Genomic DNA, 12,260 nt, shown 5'->3' with positions numbered 1-12,260 from the left:
TCCTGGAGAAGGCATAAGGAAGTGATAAACCAGTGATAAGTGCAAGATGAAAAACGCACCAGCCAATCAGCTCCAATATGTAAATGAACAGTTAGGAGCTGATTGGCTGGTGCGTGTATCACCTTGCATTTATCACTGGTTTATCACTTCCTTATGCCATCTCCAGGTGAATACATCTGCCCCACTACTGTTCCTTATCCCCCTGCCCTTACTAGAGCCCCAGCTGATGCACAGCACGATGCTTCTGCCACCATGCAACACGGTAGGTCTGGCCCTCATGGTTTGGGGTACACCATGGGTTTGGGTTTGGGGTACGCTTGCCACGGTTTACCTTTCCTAGATATTGATACATCAGGCAGCATCGTATTCCCCATAGAAACCTATGGGGAATGCGGCTGCAGGGAGTGTCTGGAAAAACGCAGGCGTGTCCAAGCATTTACAGTGCGGTTGTCTGACGTCAGCTCCGGCCCCGAATAGCCTGATGTGATCGCAGCGGCTGAGTAAGTCCTGGGCTACTCAGAGACTGCACAAAATCTGTTTGTACAGCTCTGCTACACATGCGATCGCACACTTGCACAGCTAAAATACACTCCCCCTGTAGGCGGTGACTATCTGACCGCAGAGCAGCAAAAATCGCTGCCCAGCGATCAGATCTGAATTACCCCCTAGTCAAAATCTGCAATTTGCATCTAACAGTCAGTGGCGGCCGCTGTGTCTAGAAAGAAGTGTCAGGGAGAATGATGGTTCCCTGCAGAGCATTCTGTACTGGCGTTACATACACAGAGCCTGTACAATGGCTGCCTGTAGGTGACGGATCAAGGCGCACATTGTTATCACAGGCACCTCTTATTAACTGCCTGCTGAACATTAACCGTTAACACAACAATATGGCAACTTTGAGGAACTTATAAGGGTTCAGATACAAGTTCGGTCCACAGAGTGAGATATGAGGAGCTGCTGCACGCTCCCTCCAGATGGCGCTGTTCTGGGTTTAAGCTCTCCAACTTACGGGTATATTTTAGAGATGTGCACTTGAAATTTTTCGGGTTTTGTGTTTTGGTTTTGGGTTCGGTTCCGCGGCCGTGTTTTGGGTTCGACCGCGTTTTGGCAAAACCTCACCGAATTTTTTTTATCGGATTCGGGTGTGTTTTGGATTCGGGTGTTTTTTTCAAAAAACACTAAAAAACAGCTTAAATCATAGAATTTGGGGGTCATTTTGATACCAAAGTATTATTAACCTCAAAAACCATAATTTCCACTCATTTTCAGTCTATTCTGAACACCTCACACCTCACAATATTATTTTTAGTCCTAAAATTTGCACCGAGGTCGCTGGATGACTAAGCTAAGCGACCCTAGTGGCCGACACAAACACCTGGCCCATCTAGGAGTGGCACTGCAGTGTCACGCAGGATGGCCCTTCCAAAAAAAACACTCCCCAAACAGCACATGACGCAAAGAAAAAAAGAGGCGCAATGAGGTAGCTGTGTGAGTAAGCTAAGCGACCCTAGTGGCCGACACAAACACCTGGCCCATCTAGGAGTGACACTGCAGTGTCACGCAGGATGGCCCTTCCAAAAAAGACTCCCCAAACAGCACGACGCAAAGAAAAAAAGAGGCGCAATGAGGTAGCTGTGTGAGTAAGCTAAGCGACCCTAGTGGCCGACACAAACACCGGCCCATCTAGGAGTGGCACTGCAGTGTCACGCAGGATGGCCCTTCCAAAAAACACTCCCCAAACAGCACATGACGCAAAGAAAAAAAGAGGCGCAATGAGGTAGCTGTGTGAGTAAGCTAAGCGACCCTAGTGGCCGACACAAACACCTGGCCCATCTAGGAGTGGCACTGCAGTGTCACGCAGGATGGCCATTCCAAAAAACACTCCCCAAACAGCACATGACGCAAAGAAAAAAAGAGGCGCAATGAGGTAGCTGTGTGAGTAAGCTAAGCGACCCTAGTGGCCGACACAAACACCTGGCCCATCTAGGAGTGGCACTGCAGTGTCACGCAGGATGGCCCTTCCAAAAAACACTCCCCAAACAGCACATGACGCAAAGAAAAAAAGAGGCGCAATGAGGTAGCTGTGTGAGTAAGCTAAGCGACCCTAGTGGCCGACACAAACACCTGGCCCATCTAGGAGTGGCACTGCAGTGTCACGCAGGATGGCCCTTCAAAACAATACTCCCCAAACAGCACATGACGCAAAGAAAAATTAAAGAAAAAAGAGGTGCAAGATGGAATTGTCCTTGGGCCCTCCCACCCACCCTTATGTTGTATAAACAGGACATGCACACTTTAACCAACCCATCATTTCAGTGACAGGGTCTGCCACACGACTGTGACTGAAATGACGGGTTGGTTTGGACCCCCACCAAAAAAGAAGCAATTAATCTCTCCTTGCACAAACTGGCTCTACAGAGGCAAGATGTCCACCTCATCATCATCCTCCGATATATCACCGTGTACATCCCCCTCCTCACAGATTATCAATTCGTCCCCACTGGAATCCACCATCTCAGCTCCCTGTGTACTTTGTGGAGGCAATTGCTGCTGGTCAATATCTCCACGGAGGAATTGATTATAATTCATTTTAATTAACATCATCTTCTCCACATTTTCTGGAAGTAACCTCGTACGCCGATTGCTGACAAGGTGAGCGGCGGCACTAAACACTCTTTCGGAGTACACACTTGTGGGAGGGCAACTTAGGTAGAATAAAGCCAGTTTGTGCAAGGGCCTCCAAATTGCCTCTTTTTCCTGCCAGTATAAGTACGGACTGTCTGACGTGCCTACTTGGATGCGGTCACTCATATAATCCTCCACCATTCTTTCAATGGGGAGAGAATCATATGCAGTGACAATAGACGACATGTCCGTAATCGTTGGCAGGTCCTTCAGTCCGGACCAGATGTCAGCATCAGCAGTCGCTCCAGACTGCCCTGCATCACCGCCAGCGGGTGGGCTCAGAATTCTGAGCCTTTTCCTCGCACCCCCAGTTGCGGGAGAATGTGAAGGAGGAGATGTTGACAGGTCGCGTTCCGCTTGACTTGACAATTTTGTCACCAGCAGGTCTTTGAACACCAGCAGACTTGTGTCTGCCGGAAAGAGAGATCCAAGGTAGGTTTTAAATCTAGGATCGAGCACGGTGGCCAAAATGTAGTGATCTGATTTCAACAGATTGACCACCCGTGAATCCTTGTTAAGTGAATTAAGGGCTCCATCCACAAGTCCCACATGCCTAGCGGAATCGCTCCGTGTTAGCTCCTCCTTCAATGTCTCCAGCTTCTTCTGCAAAAGCCTGATGAGGGGAATGACCTGACTCAGGCTGGCAGTGTCTGAACTGACTTCACGTGTGGCAAGTTCAAAGGGCAGCAGAACCTTGCACAACGTTGAAATCATTCTCCACTGCGCTTGAGACAGGTGCATTCCACCTCCTATATCGTGCTCAATTGTATAGGCTTGAATGGCCTTTTGCTGCTCCTCCAACCTCTGAAGCATATATAGGGTTGAATTCCACCTCGTTACCACTTCTTGCTTCAGATGATGGCAGGGCAGGTTCAGGCGTTTTTGGTGGTGCTCCAGTCTTCTGTACGTGGTGCCTGTACGCCGAAAGTGTCCCGCAATTCTTCTGGACACCGACAGCATCTCTTGCACGCCCCTCTCGTTTTTTAAAAAATTCTGCACCACCAAATTCAAGGTATGTGCAAAACATGGGACGTGCTGGAATTTGCCCATATTTAATGCACACACAATATTGCTGGCGTTGTCCGATGCCACAAATCCACAGGAGAGTCCAATTGGGGTAAGCCATTCCGCAATGATCTTCCTCAGTTGCCGTAAGAGGTTTTCAGCTGTGTGCGTATTCTGGAAACCGGTGATACAAAGCGTAGCCTGCCTAGGAAAGAGTTGGCATTTGCGAGATGCTGCTACTGGTGCCGCCGCTGCTGTTCTTGCGGCGGGAGTCCATACATCTACCCAGTGGGCTGTCACAGTCATATAGTCCTGACCCTGCCCTGCTCCACTTGTCCACATGTCCGTGGTTAAGTGGACATTGGGTACAACTGCATTTTTTAGGACACTGGTGAGTCTTTTTCTGACGTCCGTGTACATTCTCGGTATCGCCTGCCTAGAGAAGTGGAACCTAGATGGTATTTAGTAACGGGGGCACACTACCTCAAGAAATTGTCTAGTTCCCTGTGAACTAACGGCGGATACCGGACGCACGTCTAACACCAACATAGTTGTCAAGGCCTCAGTTATCCGCTTTGCAACAGGATGACTGCTGTGATATTTCATCTTCCTCGCAAAGGACTGTTGGACAGTCAATTGCTTACTGGAAGTAGTACAAGTGGGCTTACGACTTCCCCTCTGGGATGACCATCGACTCCCAGCAGCAACAACAGCAGCGCCAGCAGCAGTAGGCGTTACACGCAAGGATGCATCGGAGGAATCCCAGGCAGGAGAGGACTCGTCAGAATTGCCAGTGACATGGCCTGCAGGACTATTGGCATTCCTGGGGAAGGAGGAAATTGACACTGAGGGAGTTGGTGGGGTGGTTTGCGTGAGCTTGGTTACAAGAGGAAGGGATTTACTGGTCAGTGGACTGCTTCCGCTGTCACCCAAAGTTTTTGAACTTGTCACTGACTTATTATGAATGCGCTGCAGGTGACGTATAAGGGAGGATGTTCCGAGGTGGTTAACGTCCTTACCCCTACTTATTACAGCTTGACAAAGGCAACACACGGCTTGACAAATGTTGTCCGCATTTCTGTTGAAATACTTCCACACCGAAGAGCTGATTTTTTTTGTATTTTGACCAGGCATGTCAATGGCCATATTCCTCCCACGGACAACAGGTGTCTCCCCGGGTGCCTGACTTAAACAAACCACCTCACCATCAGAATCCTCCTTGTCAATTTCCTCCCCAGCGCCAGCAACACCCATATCCTCCTCATCCTGGTGTACTTCAACACTGACATCTTCAATCTGACTATCAGGAACTGGACTGCGGGTGCTCCTTCCAGCACTTGCAGGGGGCGTGCAAATGGTGGAAGGCGCATGCTCTTCACGTCCAGTGTTGGGAAGGTCAGGCATCGCAACCGACACAATTGGACACTCCTTGTGGATTTGGGATTTCGAAGAACGCACAGTTCTTTGCTGTGCTTTTGCCAGCTTGAGTCTTTTCATTTTTCTAGCGAGAGGCTGAGTGCTTCCATCCTCATGTGAAGCTGAACCACTAGCCATGAACATAGGCCAGGGCCTCAGCCGTTCCTTGCCACTCCGTGTGGTAAATGGCATATTGGCAAGTTTACGCTTCTCCTCCGACGATTTTATTTTAGATTTTTGAGTCCTTTTTTTACTGATATTTGGTGTTTTGGATTTTACATGCTCTGTACTATGACATTGGGCATCGGCCTTGGCAGACGACGTTGCTGGCATTTCATCGTCTCGGCCATGACTAGTGGCAGCAGCTTCAGCACGAGGTGGAAGTGGATCTTGATCTTTCCCTATTTTTGGAACCTCAACATTTTTGTTCTCCATATTTTAATAGGCACAACTAAAAGGCACCTCAGGTAAACAATGGAGATGGATGGATACTAGTATACTTATGGATGACGAGCGACTGCCGACACAGAGGTAGCTACAGCCGTGGACTACCGTACTGTGTCTGCTGCTAATATAGACTGGATGATAATGAGATAAAATTAAAATATATATATATATCACACTAGTACTGCAGCCGGACAGGTATATATTATGTAATGACGGACCTGCTGGACACTGTCTGTCAGCACTGCAGACTCCTAAAGTAAGCTACTAGTATCAAGAAGATAGAAAAAAAAAAAACCACGGGTAGGTGGTATACAATTATGGATGGACGAGCGACTGCCGACACAGAGGTAGCTACAGCCGTGGACTACCGTACTGTGTCTGCTGCTAATATAGACTGGATGATAATGAGATAAAATTAAAATATATATATATATCACACTAGTACTGCAGCCGGACAGGTATATATTATGTAATGACGGACCTGCTGGACACTGTCTGTCAGCACTGCAGACTCCTAAAGTAAGCTACTAGTATCAAGAAGATAGAAAGAAAAAAAAAAACCACGGGTAGGTGGTATACAATTATGGATGGACGAGCGACTGCCGACACAGAGGTAGCTACAGCCGTGGACTACCGTACTGTGTCTGCTGCTAATATAGACTGGATGATAATGAGATAAAATTAAAATATATATATATATCACACTAGTACTGCAGCCGGACAGGTATATATTATGTAATGACGGACCTGCTGGACGCTGTCTGTCAGCACTGCAGACTCCTAAAGTAAGCTACTAGTATCAAGAAGATAGAAAAAAAAAAAAAACACGGGTAGGTGGTATACAATTATGGATGGACGAGCGACTGCCGACACAGAGGTAGCTACAGCCGTGGACTACCGTACTGTGTCTGCTGCTAATATAGACTGGATGATAATGAGATAAAATTAAAATATATATATATATATCACACTAGTACTGCAGCCGGGCAGGTATATATTATGTAATGACGGACCTGCTGGACACTGTCTGTCAGCACTGCAGACTCCTAAAGTAAGCTACTAGTATCAAGAAGATAGAAAAAAAAAAAAACCACGGGTAGGTGGTATACAATTATGGATGGACGAGCGACTGCCGACACAGAGGTAGCTACAGCCGTGGACTACCGTACTGTGTCTGCTGCTAATATAGACTGGATGATAATGAGATAAAATTAAAATATATATATATATCACACTAGTACTGCAGCCGGACAGGCAGAGCCGGCCTTAGGCATAGGCAAAATAGGCAAATGCCTAGGGCATTTGGTATGATTAGGGGCACCAGCAGCTTCTGCTGATTAAAATGATATGCAGCATGCCTATATTCTGTGTGTGACTGCGGCTGTATCTGCATCCGAAATGCTACGTTGCAGTGTATTCCTGGAAATCACTGTAATGTAGCATTTCGTATGCAGATACAGCCGCAGTCACACACAGAAAATAGGCATGCTGCATATCATTTAAATCAGCAGAAGCTGCTTGTGCATCCTAGCCACACAGTAATGCAAATAAGATGCATTTTCATAAACAAAACACGCCTGACGTTAGCAGAGCTACCAGCTGACTCATGCCAAGCATCTCCTGCAGAACTAGCGGCGGTGCTAGGGGGCACCAGCCAAAATCTTGCCTAGGGCATCATATTGGTTAGGGCCGGCTCTGCGGACAGGTATATATTATGTAATGACGGACCTGCTGGACACTGTCTGTCAGCACTGCAGACTCCTAAAGTAAGCTACTAGTATCAAGAAGATTAAAAAAAAAAAAAAACCACGGGTAGGTGGTATACAATTATGGATGGACGAGCGACTGCCGACACAGAGGTAGCTACAGCCGTGGACTACCGTACTGTGTCTGCTGCTAATATAGACTGGATGATAATGAGATAAAAATAAGATTTTACTTACCGATAAATCTATTTCTCGGAGTCCGTAGTGGATGCTGGGGTTCCTGAAAGGACCATGGGGAATAACGGCTCCGCAGGAGACAGGGCACAAAAAGTAAAGCTTTTTCAGATCAGGTGGTGTGCACTGGCTCCTCCCCCTATGACCCTCCTCCAGACTCCAGTTAGGTACTGTGCCCGGACGAGCGTACACAATAAGGGAGGATTTTGAATCCCGGGTAAGACTCATACCAGCCACACCAATCACACCGTACAACCTGTGATCTAAACCCAGTTAACAGTATGATAACAGCGGAGCCTCTGAAAGATGGCTTCCTTCAACAATAACCCGAATTAGTTAACAATAACTATGTACAATTTATGCAGATAATCCGCACTTGGGATGGGCGCCCAGCATCCACTACGGACTCCGAGAAATAGATTTATCGGTAAGTAAAATCTTATTTTCTCTATCGTCCTAGTGGATGCTGGGGTTCCTGAAAGGACCATGGGGATTATACCAAAGCTCCCAAACGGGCGGGAGAGTGCGGATGACTCTGCAGCACCGAATGAGAGAACTCCAGGTCCTCCTTAGCCAGAGTATCAAATTTGTAAAATTTTACAAACGTGTTCTCCCCTGACCACGTAGCTGCTCGGCAAAGTTGTAATGCCGAGACCCCTCGGGCAGCCGCCCAAGATGAGCCCACCTTCCTTGTGGAGTGGGCCTTTACAGATTTAGGCTGTGGCAGGCCTGCCACAGAATGTGCAAGTTGGATTGTGCTACAGATCCAACGAGCAATCGTCTGCTTAGACGCAGGAGCACCCACCTTGTTGGGTGCATACAATATAAACAACGAGTCAGATTTTCTGACTCCAGCTGTCCTTGCAATATATATTTTTAATGCTCTGACAACGTCCAGTAACTTGGAGTCCTCCAAGTCACTTGTAGCCGCAGGCACTACAATAGGCTGGTTCAGATGAAATGCTGACACCACCTTAGGGAGAAAATGCGGACGAGTCCGCAGTTCTGCCCTGTCCGAATGGAAAATCAGATATGGGCTTTTGTAAGATAAAGCTGCCAATTCTGATACTCTCCTGGCAGAAGCCAGGGCTAGAAGCATGGTCACTTTCCAAGTGAGATATTTCAAATCCACCTTATTTAGTGGTTCAAACCAATGAGATTTTAGAAAGTCCAAAACCACATTGAGATCCCACGGTGCCACTGGAGGCACCACAGGAGGCTGTATATGCAGCACTCCCTTAACAAAGGTCTGGACTTCAGGGACTGAAGCCAATTCTTTTTGAAAGAAAATCGACAGGGCCGAAATTTGAACCTTAATAGATCCCAATTTGAGACCCATAGACAATCCTGATTGCAGGAAATGTAGGAATCGACCCAGTTGAAATTCCTCCGTCGGAGCACTCCGATCTTCGCACCACGCAACATATTTTCGCCAAATTCGGTGATAATGTTGCACGGTTACTTCCTTCCTTGCTTTAATCAAAGTAGGAATGACTTCTTCCGGCATGCCTTTTTCCTTTAGGATCCGGCGTTCAACCGCCATGCCGTCAAACGCAGCCGCGGTAAGTCTTGAAACAGACAGGGACCCTGCTGAAGCAAGTCCCTCCTTAGAGGTAGAGGCCACGGATCTTCCGTGATCATCTCTTGAAGTTCCGGGTACCAAGTCCTTCTTGGCCAATCCGGAACCACTAGTATCGTTCTTACGCCTCTTTGCCGTATAATTCTCAATACTTTTGGTATGAGAGGCAGAGGAGGAAACACATACACCGACTGGTACACCCAAGGCGTTACCAGCGCGTCCACAGCTATTGCCTGCGGATCTCTTGACCTGGCGCAATACCTGTCCAGTTTTTTGTTGAGGCGAGACGCCATCATGTCCACCATTGGTCTTTCCCAACGGGTTACCAGCATGTGGAAGACTTCCGGATGAAGTCCCCACTCTCCCGGGTGAAGATCGTGTCTGCTGAGGAAGTCTGCTTCCCAGTTGTCCACTCCCGGGATGAACACTGCTGACAGTGCTATCACATGATTCTCTGCCCAGCGAAGAATCCTTGCAGCTTCTGCCATTGCACTCCTGCTTCTTGTGCCGCCCTGTCTGTTCACATGGGCGACTGCCGTGATGTTGTCCGACTGGATCAACACCGGTTTTCCCTGAAGCAGAGGTTCTGCCTGGCTTAGAGCATTGTATATTGCTCTTAGTTCCAGAATGTTTATGTGAAGAGACGTTTCCAGGCTCGTCCATACTCCCTGGAAGTTTCTTCCTTGTGTGACTGCTCCCCAGCCTCTCAGGCTGGCGTCCATGGTCACCAGGATCCAATCCTGTATGCCGAATCTGCGGCCCTCCAATAGATGAGGACTCTGCAACCACCACAGAAGAGACACCCTTGTCCTTGGAGACAGGGTTATCCGTAGGTGCATCTGAAGATGCGACCCTGACCATTTGTCCAACAGATCCCTTTGGAAAATTCTTGCGTGGAATCTGCCGAATGGAATTGCTTCGTAAGAAGCCACCATTTTTCCCAGGACTCTTGTGCATTGATGTACAGACACCTTTCCTGGTTTTAGGAGGTTCCTGACAAGGTCGGATAACTCCTTGGCTTTTTCCTCCGGGAGAAAAACCTTTTTCTGAACCGTGTCCAGAATCATCCCTAGGAACAGCAGACGAGTTGTCGGCATTAACTGGGATTTTGGAATATTCAGAATCCACCCGTGCTGTTTTAGCACTTCTTGAGACAGTGCTAATCCCATCTCTAGCTGTTCTCTGGACCTCGCCCTTATTAGGAGATCGTCCAAGTATGGGATAATTAATATGCCTTTTCTTCGAAGAAGAATCATCATCTCGGCCATTACCTTTGTAAAGATCCGAGGTGCCGTGGACAATCCGAACGGCAGCGTCTGAAACTGATAGTGACAGTTTTGTACAACGAACCTGAGGTACCCCTGGTGTGAGGGGTAAATTGGAACGTGGAGATACGCATCCTTGATGTCCAAGGATACCATAAAGTCCCCCTCTTCCAGGTTCGCTATCACTGCTCTGAGTGACTCCATCTTGAACTTGAACTTCTTTATGTACAGGTTCAAGGACTTCAGATTTAGAATAGGCCTTACCGAGCCATCCGGCTTCGGTACCACAAAAAGAGTGGAATAATACCCCTTCCCTTGTTGTAGAAGAGGTACCTTGACTATCACCTGCTGAGAGTACAGCTTGTGAATGGCTTCCAAAACCGTCTCCCTTTCGGAGGGGGACGTTGGTAAAGCAGACTTCAGGAAACGGCGAGGTGGATCTGTCTCTAATTCCAACCTGTACCCTTGAGATATTATCTGCAGGATCCAGGGATCTACCTGCGAGTGAGCCCACTGCGCGCTGTAATTTTTGAGACGACCGCCCACCGTCCCCGAGTCCGCTTGAGAAGCCCCAGCGTCATGCTGAGGCTTTTGTAGAAGCCGGGGAGGGCTTCTGTTCCTGGGAAGGAGCTGCGTGTTGCTGTCTCTTCCCTCGACCTCTGCCTCGTGGCAGATATGAATAGCCCTTTGCTCTCTTATTTTTAAAGGAACGAAAGGGCTGCGGTTGAAAAGTCGGTGCCTTTTTCTGTTGGGGAGTGACTTGAGGTAGAAAGGTGGATTTCCCGGCTGTAGCCGTGGCCACCAAATCTGATAGACCGACTCCAAATAACTCCTCCCCTTTATACGGCAAAACTTCCATATGCCGTTTTGAATCCGCATCGCCTGTCCACTGTCGCGTCCATAAAGCTCTTCTGGCCGAAATGGATATAGCACTTACCCGTGATGCCAGTGTGCAGATATCCCTCTGTGCATCACGCATATAAAGAAATGCATCCTTTATTTGTTCTAACGACAGTAAAATATTGTCCCTGTCCAGGGTATCAATATTTTCAATCAGGGACTCTGACCAAACTACCCCAGCACTGCCCATCCAGGCAGTCGCTACAGCTGGTCGTAGTATAACACCTGCATGTGTGTATATACTTTTTTGGATATTTTCCATCCTCCTATCTGATGGATCTTTAAGTGCGGCCGTCTCAGGAGAGGGTAACGCCACTTGTTTAGATAAGCGTGTTAGCGCCTTGTCCACCCTAGGAGGTGTTTCCCAGCGCTCCCTAACCTCTGGCGGGAAAGGGTATAATGCCAATAATTTCTTTGAAATTATCAGCTTTTTATCAGGGGCAACCCACGCTTCATTACACACGTCATTTAATTCTTCTGATTCAGGAAAAACTATAGGTAGTTTTTTCATACCCCACATAATACCCTGTTTAGTGGTACCTGTAGTATCAGCTAAATGTAACGCCTCCTTCATTGCCAAAATCATATAACGTGTGGCCCTACTGGAAAATACGGTTGAATCGTCACCGTCACCACTGGAGTCAGTGCCTGCGTCTGGGTCTGTGTCGACCGACTGAGGCAAAGGGCGTTTCACAGCCCCTGACGGTGTTTGAGTCGCCTGGACAGGCACTAATTGATTGTCCGGCCGCCTCATGTCGTCAAACGACTGCTTTAGCGTGTTGACACTATCCCGTAGTTCCATAAATAAAGGCATCCATTCTGGTGTCGACTCCCTAGGGGGTGACATCCTCATATTTGGCAATTGCTCCGCCTCCACACCAATATCGTCCTCATACATGTCGACACACACGTACCGACACACAGACACACAGGGAATGCTCCTAACGAAGACAGGACCCACTAGCCCTTTGGGGAGACAGAGGGAGAGTTTGCCAGCACACACCAAAAGCGCTATATATATAT

Source organism: Pseudophryne corroboree, chromosome 12 (assembly GCF_028390025.1).
Source record: "Pseudophryne corroboree isolate aPseCor3 chromosome 12, aPseCor3.hap2, whole genome shotgun sequence".
Taxonomy (NCBI): Eukaryota; Metazoa; Chordata; class Amphibia; order Anura; family Myobatrachidae; genus Pseudophryne; species Pseudophryne corroboree.
This window is presented reverse-complemented; position numbering follows the sequence as displayed.